The 10,109-nt window shown below is 51.5% G+C and overlaps 1 protein-coding gene across 1 annotated transcript in view; it reads right to left on the reverse strand.

Moving 5' to 3' along the window:
* Positions 1-315, reverse strand: part of LOC144246460 (UBX domain-containing protein 1-like) — an 88,715-nt gene extending 88,400 nt beyond the window's left edge. The window contains exon 1 of the transcript XR_013340122.1: positions 254-315. The gene's annotated coding sequence lies outside the window, so the exon portion shown is untranslated. The remainder of the gene's footprint in view (positions 1-253) is intronic.
* Positions 316-10,109: the final 9,794 nt, after the last annotated feature.

Genomic DNA, 10,109 nt, shown 5'->3' on the forward strand with positions numbered 1-10,109 from the left:
CAGAACAGCCAGCATATCCACGAAATCTAATAAGTGAAGGGAAAAACGTAAGCAGAGGATCCAGACTAACTGGGAAAACAACAGAGGTAGAATGCAACATTCCAGGAACACAAGGTATCTTTCTAGATTCCCCCCCCAAAAAAACCCAAAACAAAACAAAACCGAAGATAAAACCAACCAACCAAACAACAACAAAAAAACACCAACAAAAAAAAAACCCTTAAATTAGTAACAACAAGATAAATGTTTCTACCTCAATAAACCCATAACGCCTCGAACCATTCCAGGGAGGGCGGCAGGAGGGGCGGGCAGAGCCAGGGCCCCGCTCCGCCGCCCCGGCGGCATTTTCCGGCACGCGGCCGCTCCCGGCGTCTGGAGAGGGGCGCGGGGCCGGGAAAGGCGGCGCAGCCCTGCTCCGATGCCGCTCGGCCGCGGCCCGGGAGCGCTGCGACCGCGCCTCCGCCGCCCGCCGGCACCGGCCCCGGCCGCCCTCGGCCCGCGGAGCCGCCTCCAGCCCTCCCCTCACTCACAGACACCGCCCCGCTCGCCGCTCGCTCCCGCCCCTCGCCCCTCCCGCCGCTTCGGCCGGGCTCCGGCTGGGGGGCTGCAGTACCGCCCTGTGCCCACAAGGCGGCAGCACTTGTCCAGAGGGTCCGCGACACGATGGCGGCCCGTGGGGACCTTGACGGAGAGAGGCGTTTTTCGCCCATGCCTGTCGGCTACCGCCAAAAACCCGCACGCTCGCGGTGCTGCTGACCCCACAGCCCGTGTGCACGGCACCAGAACCGCCGCGGAAAATCCCGTCGGGGGGCGCCGGCGTTGCGGGCAATTCAGGCAGTATAAAAAACAGACACGGGTCCTCGAATTTCAACGTCCTCGTTTTCGCGCCCTCTCGAGAAGGTCAAGCGAGGCCGCGCCACGCCACTCCCAAGATGGCGGCCGCGGGCGGCGGGCTGCAGTACCGCTCTCTGCCCACACGGCGGCAGCACCGCGCCGTCCCCGCCGGCACGGCCTCGGCAGCGAACGCCCCAAAGCGTCCGCGCGGGAAAGAACGGAACAAAAAGCCTGCCTGCGACCCGACAGGAACCGAAAGAAAAAAGCTTTCCTCTTAAACTGCATTTCAACAAGGCTTGGTTTTATATTTTTCAGATTTATACTCACAGTCGGATTGGTAATGGATATTGACGGAAAATTGTATTTTTATCATTTCTTAACATTTATTCCTATTCTAATTTTTATTTCACTTTTATGTTTTTATATATACACCTGTAGACATTGATTATATATTTCCATATTTAGAATGATATCAAACTAAAATGTATATTCATATCTTTTCCATTAAAGCCCTGCCTCCAACCAAATAAAAACAAAAAAAGCCCTTTTTTTAAACGATTTTCGAATATTTTTATATTTTTTTCATCATTATAGTCACATTTGAACTTCTACTTTATATAGATGTATTTATAAATATATTTTATATATATATATAATAAGGTAGCGAGATAGATAAATTATTTTTTAAATTCTATTTTGTACACACTGCTAATACTTATATTTACTTACCTTTAAATTTTCATATAGATCTTAACGTATTTAGGATATATTTCTATACAAAGACTTCTAATTTTATTTTATTTCTAGTCATAATTTTAATAATAAAACCCCTACCTACTACCAAATCGAAAATAAAAATCCCCTTTATTCTAAATTATATTTAAATATTTCTATACTTCTATTTTTGATTTTTACAAGTACTCATCTATTCTATCACAACATATTGAGGTACTATATTTCGATATACAGTATTTATGACATGAAATGCGTTATAATAAGACACATACAGTAAAATACGCATTAGGTACTGTATTGATTCCTATTGTTTTGTAATATTCATATATCCACATGTATTAATTATACATTTCTGTATGGACATTTATGTTTATAATCGATATTTATATGCATATAAACATATAAAATACTCCATATCAAACAAGGTTATACCTAATTGTAATGGACAGCATTATTTATGTTACATGTTTAATGTATATGTTTTCCATTTACATTTAAAATTGAAGTTTCATATTCCCATTATCATGTTTATGCATGTGTTCTATTTCATCAGAGTTATAGTTAAAACACTGCAGTTATAATCGAATTCCTAAAAATAAAATGCCAAAACAAACAGCATCAAATTCTCACCAATACCGTCCAAAAAATTCAGAAAGGCTCCACCAGCCAAACAACTACCAGCAAAAAAAAACCCGCACTACACTCCTTTCACTAGCAGCTCTTATCACGTCACAAAAACGAAACAAACATTTTAAAAACCCTATAGACACCCACACAGCAAATCACAAAAACCACTCTAAAGGAAAAAAAAAAAAGCCAACTAACTTACCATACTCCAAACCATACAAGAGACTCCCAACGATTCTAAAAAAAATAATAACCAAAACTCTACCACTACTTTAACTCATAAAGAGAACCCAATGCTCTATAAAATTAACTAAAAAAACCCACCAAATAATTACAGATATAAAAATATGGGAACCACGAAGAAACAAAAAATTCACCCCCCAAATAAAATAAACACCTAAAGAGATCCACCATGGAAATGCCCATGCTCCCAAAAATAAAACCAATAAAAACAACAACCAAACACATCAAACAACAACAACAAAAAAACTTAAATTAACAACAACAAAATAAGTATTCCTAACTCAAGAAACAAAAATTGCCTCAAACCATCAAAACACAAATACCACCTAGAAATAAACACGTCGCCAAAAGAGATATGTAACCACAAACAATATCTCCCAAGTTCTCTGCAACAATGAAACATACACGGCAATCAAATAAGCCAAACGAATGAAACCCCTATAGTGTAATAAACAAGAATGCATTCATCAATATTAAAAAAAACCTCACCGATTAACTCCAGGGCACTCCCTCAAGCCCAGCAAAACAAATACTACGCCCTCGCGCTAATAAAAGCCTCCACAACCGAATTAAAAAACGACCATCTACTCCATGCTCCGACCCATAAAAACCAGTGTAAACCTTTAGAAACGCATCCTTAAAAAACCTAAGAACCGATCAAAAATAAATCCAACAACAACACTCAACCCAAAAACAAAAACCTTGCCATGAGCAGCCGAAGCAAGAACCGTAACAACCAAGAAGCGCCCGGGGCCCTTCTCCTACAGCGACGCCGATCAAAAGCCACCGATCCCAGGAGCTCCTCAGGAGCACCTCAAAAGCAGCGCAGCGAGGGAGGCTGGAAGATGCGGAGCCGCGCTCCCGGCCCCGGGCGCAGCGCGGCTCCGGCAGGAAAGCGGCTCCTCCGGCAGGCAGAGGCGGCGCCGCGCCGGCAGACCCCCGCCCGCTGCCCCCGGCCCGGCGGGGCCGGCACCGGGCCCGGGGGGCCCCGGCGGCGCCCGAGCCCCGCGCCCGGAGCGGACGGAGCGGCGGCACCGGCCGGCACCGGCCCCGCCCGCGCCGCCTCCCCCGCCCGCCGGCCCGGCCAAAGCTCCGCTCGGCTCCGCACGGCTCGCACCGGCGCGGCTCCGGCGGGCCCGCGGCAGCCCAGCCGCGCCCAGCTCCCCTTCCGCCCCGGCCAGCCCCGGCACTGCCGGCAGGGCTCCGCGCCGGACCCTTCGCTGCCGGGCCGGGGGCAGAAGAAGCGCCCCGAATGCAGCGGCACAGCCCGACCCCCGCCCTGCCAGCGCTGCCACGGCTGCAGCTCCCTTCCTCTGAAGGCCCGACTCTGACGCCACGCTCCGGCGCTCACCTCACCCCAACAAGGGAAAAGAAACGTAGGCTTCCCTTCAATCGCGTCCTCTAGAAGAGAAGAAAAGAAGCGCCTTGCCTCAAACCATGGCAAAAGGGGGCTTTTTACCTCAGTCCAAACCCCTTAAAAGGGGGGACAACAGGACTGCCCCCTCCAATTCAACCTCAGGATGACGAAATTTCAAAGGGAAAGGGGAAAAGTCCCCGTTATAAAAGCGCACCGGCTCACCTGCTCGGCTGCTGCTTCTCGGCACAAAGGTTTGTCCCTCAGCTCCTCCTTTGAGCAATGCTTCACGTGCCCAAGTGTGTATCCAGGGGATTCCCCGGACCCTGTCCGAAGCGCCCACCGTCCTTCCAGGAGACAGCCCCGGGAGCCCCCCAAAAACTCCTCTCCTCCAGCAGCTCCGTGCAAAAGCCAGCAAAGACAAACCCTCGCCCTAAAATAACCTCCCCCTGGCAGGAGCCGCCCCTCCTCCTCATCCTCACAGCTCATACCTGGGGCTGCTCTGAGCCCTCATCATCCTCACATCAGCTCACACCTGCCGCTGTTGCCACCCTCCAACAGCGTCTCTCCATCTCCAGCACGTATCCCAATTCTCACAGAGACAGATCCAACAGAAATCTGCTACGGGTGTCCGCTTATCTTAATCCATATGGTTACACAATTAAAAAACATATATACCAAATATCCTGTTCCAGTTTCAGTCACAAGCCCAGTCCCAGCATCCATGTCAGAGGCATAAAAGGGATGTGGCAGCAAGAACTCCACAGTCCCTGTGCCAGCCCTTCGGATCCTATGGAGTGTGCAGCCCCCTTTCCCAGCCCTGCAGTGATTACAGCAGCCGCCCTACAAATCCCCTTTCCCAGCCCCAGTGATTTCAGCTCTTCACCCACAAGCTTTATTTAACTGCCAGCTCTCTTCGTTAGCTCCAGCTGTGCCTTTCTCCATCTTCAGCGTGCAGGATCTTGGCCTTGGCTCCAGCTCTGCAACACTTCAGCTCGTGCCCCAGGGTGTCTAAGCCCACCCCACCATCAATATCCCAGTTCTGAAGTGATTTCAGCTGCCACCCACCAATGCCCAGCCACTGTGCCTATGCTGTATTATTTCAATTCAAAGCCCAGAACCCCGCTCTCAGCAATAGAATTCTTTTTCCATTTTCAGACACAATCCCAGCCTCACAGTGACTTTGCCCCCAGCCCCACAGGTGCCGTCGCAGACCGAGAACATATCACTGATTTGCCGGGATTTTCAGGCGCAATCTTAGAGCCCCCATGTGCGCACTACACATCCTGTTCTAGTTTCAGTCACAAGCCCAGCCCCAGCATCCATGTCAGAGGCATAAAAGGGATGTGGCAGCAAGAACTCCACAGTCCCTGTGCCAGCCCTTCGGATCCTATGGAGTGTGCAGCCCCCTTTCCCAGCCCTGCAGTGATTACAGCAGCCGCCCTACAAATCCCCTTTCCCAGCCCCAGTGATTTCAGCTCTTCACCCACAAGCTTTATTTAACTGCCAGCTCTCTTCGTTAGCTCCAGCTGTGCCTTTCTCCATCTTCAGCGTGCAGGATCTTGGCCTTGGCTGCAGCTCTGCAACACTTCAGCTCGTGCCCCAGGGTGTCTAAGCCCACCCCAGAATCAATATCCCAGTTCTGAAGTGATTTCAGCTGCCACCCACCAATGCCCAGCCACTGTGCCTAGCCTGTATCATTTCAATTCAAAGCCCAGAACCCCGCTCTCAGCAATAGAATTCTTTTTCCATTTTCAGACACAATCCCAGCCTCACAGTGACTTTGCCCCCAGCCCCACAGGTGCCGTCGCAGACCGAGAACATATCCCTGCATTGCCGGGATTTTCAGGCGCAATCTTAGAGCCCCCACGTGCACACTACACATCCTGTTCTAGTTTCAGTCACAAGCCCAGCCCCAGCATCCATGTCAGAGGCATAAAAGGGATGTGGCAGCAAGAACCCCACAGTCCCTGTGCCAGCCCTTCGGATCCTATGGAGTGTGCAGCCCCCTTTCCCAGCCCTGCAGTGATTACAGCAGCCGCCCTACAAATCCCCTTTCCCAGCCCCAGTGATTTCAGCTCTTCACCCACAAGCTTTATTTAACTGCCAGCTCTCTTCGTTAGCTCCAGCTGTGCCTTTCTCCATCTTCAGCGTGCAGGATCTTGGCCTTGGCTCCAGCTCTGCAACACTTCAGCTCGTGCCCCAGGGTGTCTAAGCCCACCCCAGAATCAATATCCCAGTTCTGAAGTGATTTCAGCTGCCACCCACCAATGCCCAGCCACTGTGCCTAGCCTGTATCATTTCAATTCAAAGCCCAGAACCCCGCTCTCAGCAATAGAATTCTTTTTCCATTTTCAGACACAATCCCAGCCTCACAGTGACTTTGCCCCCAGCCCCAGAGGTGCCGTCGCAGACCGAGAACATATCCCTGCATTGCCGGGATTTTCAGGCGCAATCTTAGAGCCCCCACGTGCACACTACACATCCTGTTCTAGTTTCAGTCACAAGCCCAGCCCCAGCATCCATGTCAGAGGCATAAAAGGGATGTGGCAGCAAGAACCCCACAGTCCCTGTGCCAGCCCTTCGGATCCTATGGAGTGTGCAGCCCCCTTTCCCAGCCCTGCAGTGATTACAGCAGCCGCCCTACAAATCCCCTTTCCCAGCCCCAGTGATTTCAGCTCTTCACCCACAAGCTTTATTTAACTGCCAGCTCTCTTCGTTAGCTCCAGCTGTGCCTTTCTCCATCTTCAGCGTGCAGGATCTTGGCCTTGGCTGCAGCTCTGCAACACTTCAGCTCGTGCCCCAGGGTGTCTAAGCCCACCCCAGAATCAATATCCCAGTTCCGAAGTGATTTCAGCTGCCACCCACCAATGTCCAGCCACTGTGCCTACGCTGTATTATTTCAATTCAAAGCCCAGAACCCCGCTCTCAGCAATAGAATTCTTTTTCCATTTTCAGACACAATCCCAGCCTCACAGTGACTTTGCCCCCAGCCCCACAGGTGCCGTCGCAGACCGAGAACATATCCCTGCATTGCCGGGATTTTCAGGCGCAATCTTAGAGCCCCCACGTGCGCACTACGCATCCTGTTCTAGTTTCAGTCACAAGCCCAGCCCCAGCATCCATGTCAGAGGCATAAAAGGGATGTGGCAGCAAGAACCCCACAGTCCCTGTGCCAGCTCTTCAGATCCTATGGAGTGTGCAGCCCCCTTTCGCAGCCCTGCAGTGATTACAGCAGCCGCCCTACAAATCCCCTTTCCCAGCCCCAGTGATTTCAGCTCTTCACCCACAAGCTTTATTTAACTGCCAGCTCTCTTCGTTAGCTCCAGCTGTGCCTTTCTCCATCTTCAGCGTGCAGGATCTTGGCCTTGGCTCCAGCTCTGCAACACTTCAGCTCGTGCCCCAGGGTGTCTAAGCCCACCCCAGAATCAATATCCCAGTTCCGAAGTGATTTCAGCTGCCACCCACCAATGTCCAGCCACTGTGCCTAGCCTATATTATTTCAATTCAAAGCCCAGAACCCCGCTCTCAGCAATAGAATTCTTTTTCCATTTTCAGACACAATCCCAGCCTCACAGTGACTTTGCCCCCAGCCCCACAGGTGCCGTCGCAGACCGAGAACATATCACTGATTTGCCGGGATTTTCAGGCGCAATCTTAGAGCCCCCACGTGCGCACTACACATCCTGTTCTAGTTTCAGTCACAAGCCCAGCCCCAGCATCCATGTCAGAGGCATAAAAGGGATGTGGCAGCAAGAACTCCACAGTCCCTGTGCCAGCCCTTCGGATCCTATGGAGTGTGCAGCCCCCTTTCCCAGCCCTGCAGTGATTACAGCAGCCGCCCTACAAATCCCCTTTCCCAGCCCCAGTGATTTCAGCTCTTCACCCACAAGCTTTATTTAACTGCCAGCTCTCTTCGTTAGCTCCAGCTGTGCCTTTCTCCATCTTCAGCGTGCAGGATCTTGGCCTTGGCTGCAGCTCTGCAACACTTCAGCTCGTGCCCCAGGGTGTCTAAGCCCACCCCAGAATCAATATCCCAGTTCCGAAGTGATTTCAGCTGCCACCCACCAATGCCCAGCCACTGTGCCTAGCCTATATTATTTCAATTCAAAGCCCAGAACCCCGCTCTCAGCAATAGAATTCTTTTTCCATTTTCAGACACAATCCCAGCCTCACAGTGACTTTGCCCCCAGCCCCACAGGTGCCGTCGCAGACCGAGAACATATCCCTGCATTGCCGGGATTTTCAGGCGCAATCTTAGAGCCCCCACGTGCGCACTACGCATCCTGTTCTAGTTTCAGTCACAAGCCCAGCCCCAGCATCCATGTCAGAGGCATAAAAGGGATGTGGCAGCAAGAACCCCACAGTCCCTATGCCAGCCCTTCGGATCCTATGGAGTGTGCAGCCCCCTTTCCCAGCCCTGCAGTGATTACAGCAGCCGCCCTACAAATCCCCTTTCCCAGCCCCAGTGATTTCAGCTCTTCACCCACAAGCTTTATTTAACTGCCAGCTCTCTTCATTAGCTCCAGCTGTGCCTTTCTCCATCTTCAGCGTGCAGGATCTTGGCCTTGGCTGCAGCTCTGCAACACTTCAGCTCGTGCCCCAGGGTGTCTAAGCCCACCCCAGAATCAATATCCCAGTTCCGAAGTGATTTCAGCTGCCACCCACCAATGCCCAGCCACTGTGCCTAGCCTGTATCATTTCAATTCAAAGCCCAGAATCCCGCTCTCAGCAATAGAATTCTTTTTCCATTTTCAGACACAATCCCAGCCTCACAGTGACTTTGCCCCCAGCCCCACAGGTGCCGTCGCAGACCGAGAACATATCACTGATTTGCCGGGATTTTCAGGCGCAATCTTAGAGCCCCCACGTGCGCACTACACATCCTGTTCTAGTTTCAGTCACAAGCCCAGCCCCAGCATCCATGTCAGAGGCATAAAAGTGATGTGGCAGCAAGAACTCCACAGTCCCTGTGCCAGCCCTTCGGCTCCTATGGAGTGTGCAGCCCCCTTTCGCAGCCCTGCAGTGATTACAGCAGCCGCCCTACAAATCCCCTTTCCCAGCCCCAGTGATTTCAGCTCTTCACCCACAAGCTTTATTTAACTGCCAGCTCTCTTCGTTAGCTCCAGCTGTGCCTTTCTCCATCTTCAGCGTGCAGGATCTTGGCCTTGGCTCCAGCTCTGCAACACTTCAGCTCGTGCCCCAGGGTGTCTAAGCCCACCCCAGAATCAATATCCCAGTTCTGAAGTGATTTCAGCTGCCACCCACCAATGTCCAGCCACTGTGCCTATGCTGTATTATTTCAATTCAAAGCCCAGAACCCCGCTCTCAGCAATAGAATTCTTTTTCCATTTTCAGACACAATCCCAGCCTCACAGTGACTTTGCCCCCAGCCCCACAGGTGCCGTCGCAGACCGAGAACATATCCCTGCATTGCCGGGATTTTCAGGCGCAATCTTAGAGCCCCCACGTGCGCACTACACATCCTGTTCTAGTTTCAGTCACAAGCCCAGCCCCAGCATCCATGTCAGAGGCATAAAAGGGATGTGGCAGCAAGAACCCCACAGTCCCTGTGCCAGCCCTTCGGATCCTATGGAGTGTGCAGCCCCCTTTCCCAGCCCTGCAGTGATTACAGCAGCCGCCCTACAAATCCCCTTTCCCAGCCCCAGTGATTTCAGCTCTTCACCCACAAGCTTTATTTAACTGCCAGCTCTCTTCGTTAGCTCCAGCTGTGCCTTTCTCCATCTTCAGCGTGCAGGATCTTGGCCTTGGCTCCAGCTCTGCAACACTTCAGCTCGTGCCCCAGGGTGTCTAAGCCCACCCCAGAATCAATATCCCAGTTCTGAAGTGATTTCAGCTGCCACCCACCAATGCCCAGCCACTGTGCCTAGCCTATATTATTTCAATTCAAAGCCCAGAACCCCGCTCTCAGCAATAGAATTCTTTTTCCATTTTCAGACACAATCCCAGCCTCACAGTGACTTTGCCCCCAGCCCCACAGGTGCCGTCGCAGACCGAGAACATATCCCTGCATTGCCGGGATTTTCAGGCGCAATCTTAGAGCGCCCACGTGCGCACTACACATCCTGTTCTAGTTTCAGTCACAAGCCCAGCCCCAGCATCCATGTCAGAGGCATAAAAGGGATGTGGCAGCAAGAACTCCACAGTCCCTGTGCCAGCCCTTCGGATCCTATGGAGTGTGCAGCCCCCTTTCCCAGCCCTGCAGTGATTACAGCAGCCGCCCTACAAATCCCCTTTCCCAGCCCCAGTGATTTCAGCTCTTCACCCACAAGCTTTATTTAACTGCCAGCTCTCT

Source organism: Lonchura striata, chromosome 6, assembly GCF_046129695.1.
Source record: "Lonchura striata isolate bLonStr1 chromosome 6, bLonStr1.mat, whole genome shotgun sequence".
Lineage (NCBI taxonomy): Eukaryota > Metazoa > Chordata > Aves > Passeriformes > Estrildidae > Lonchura > Lonchura striata.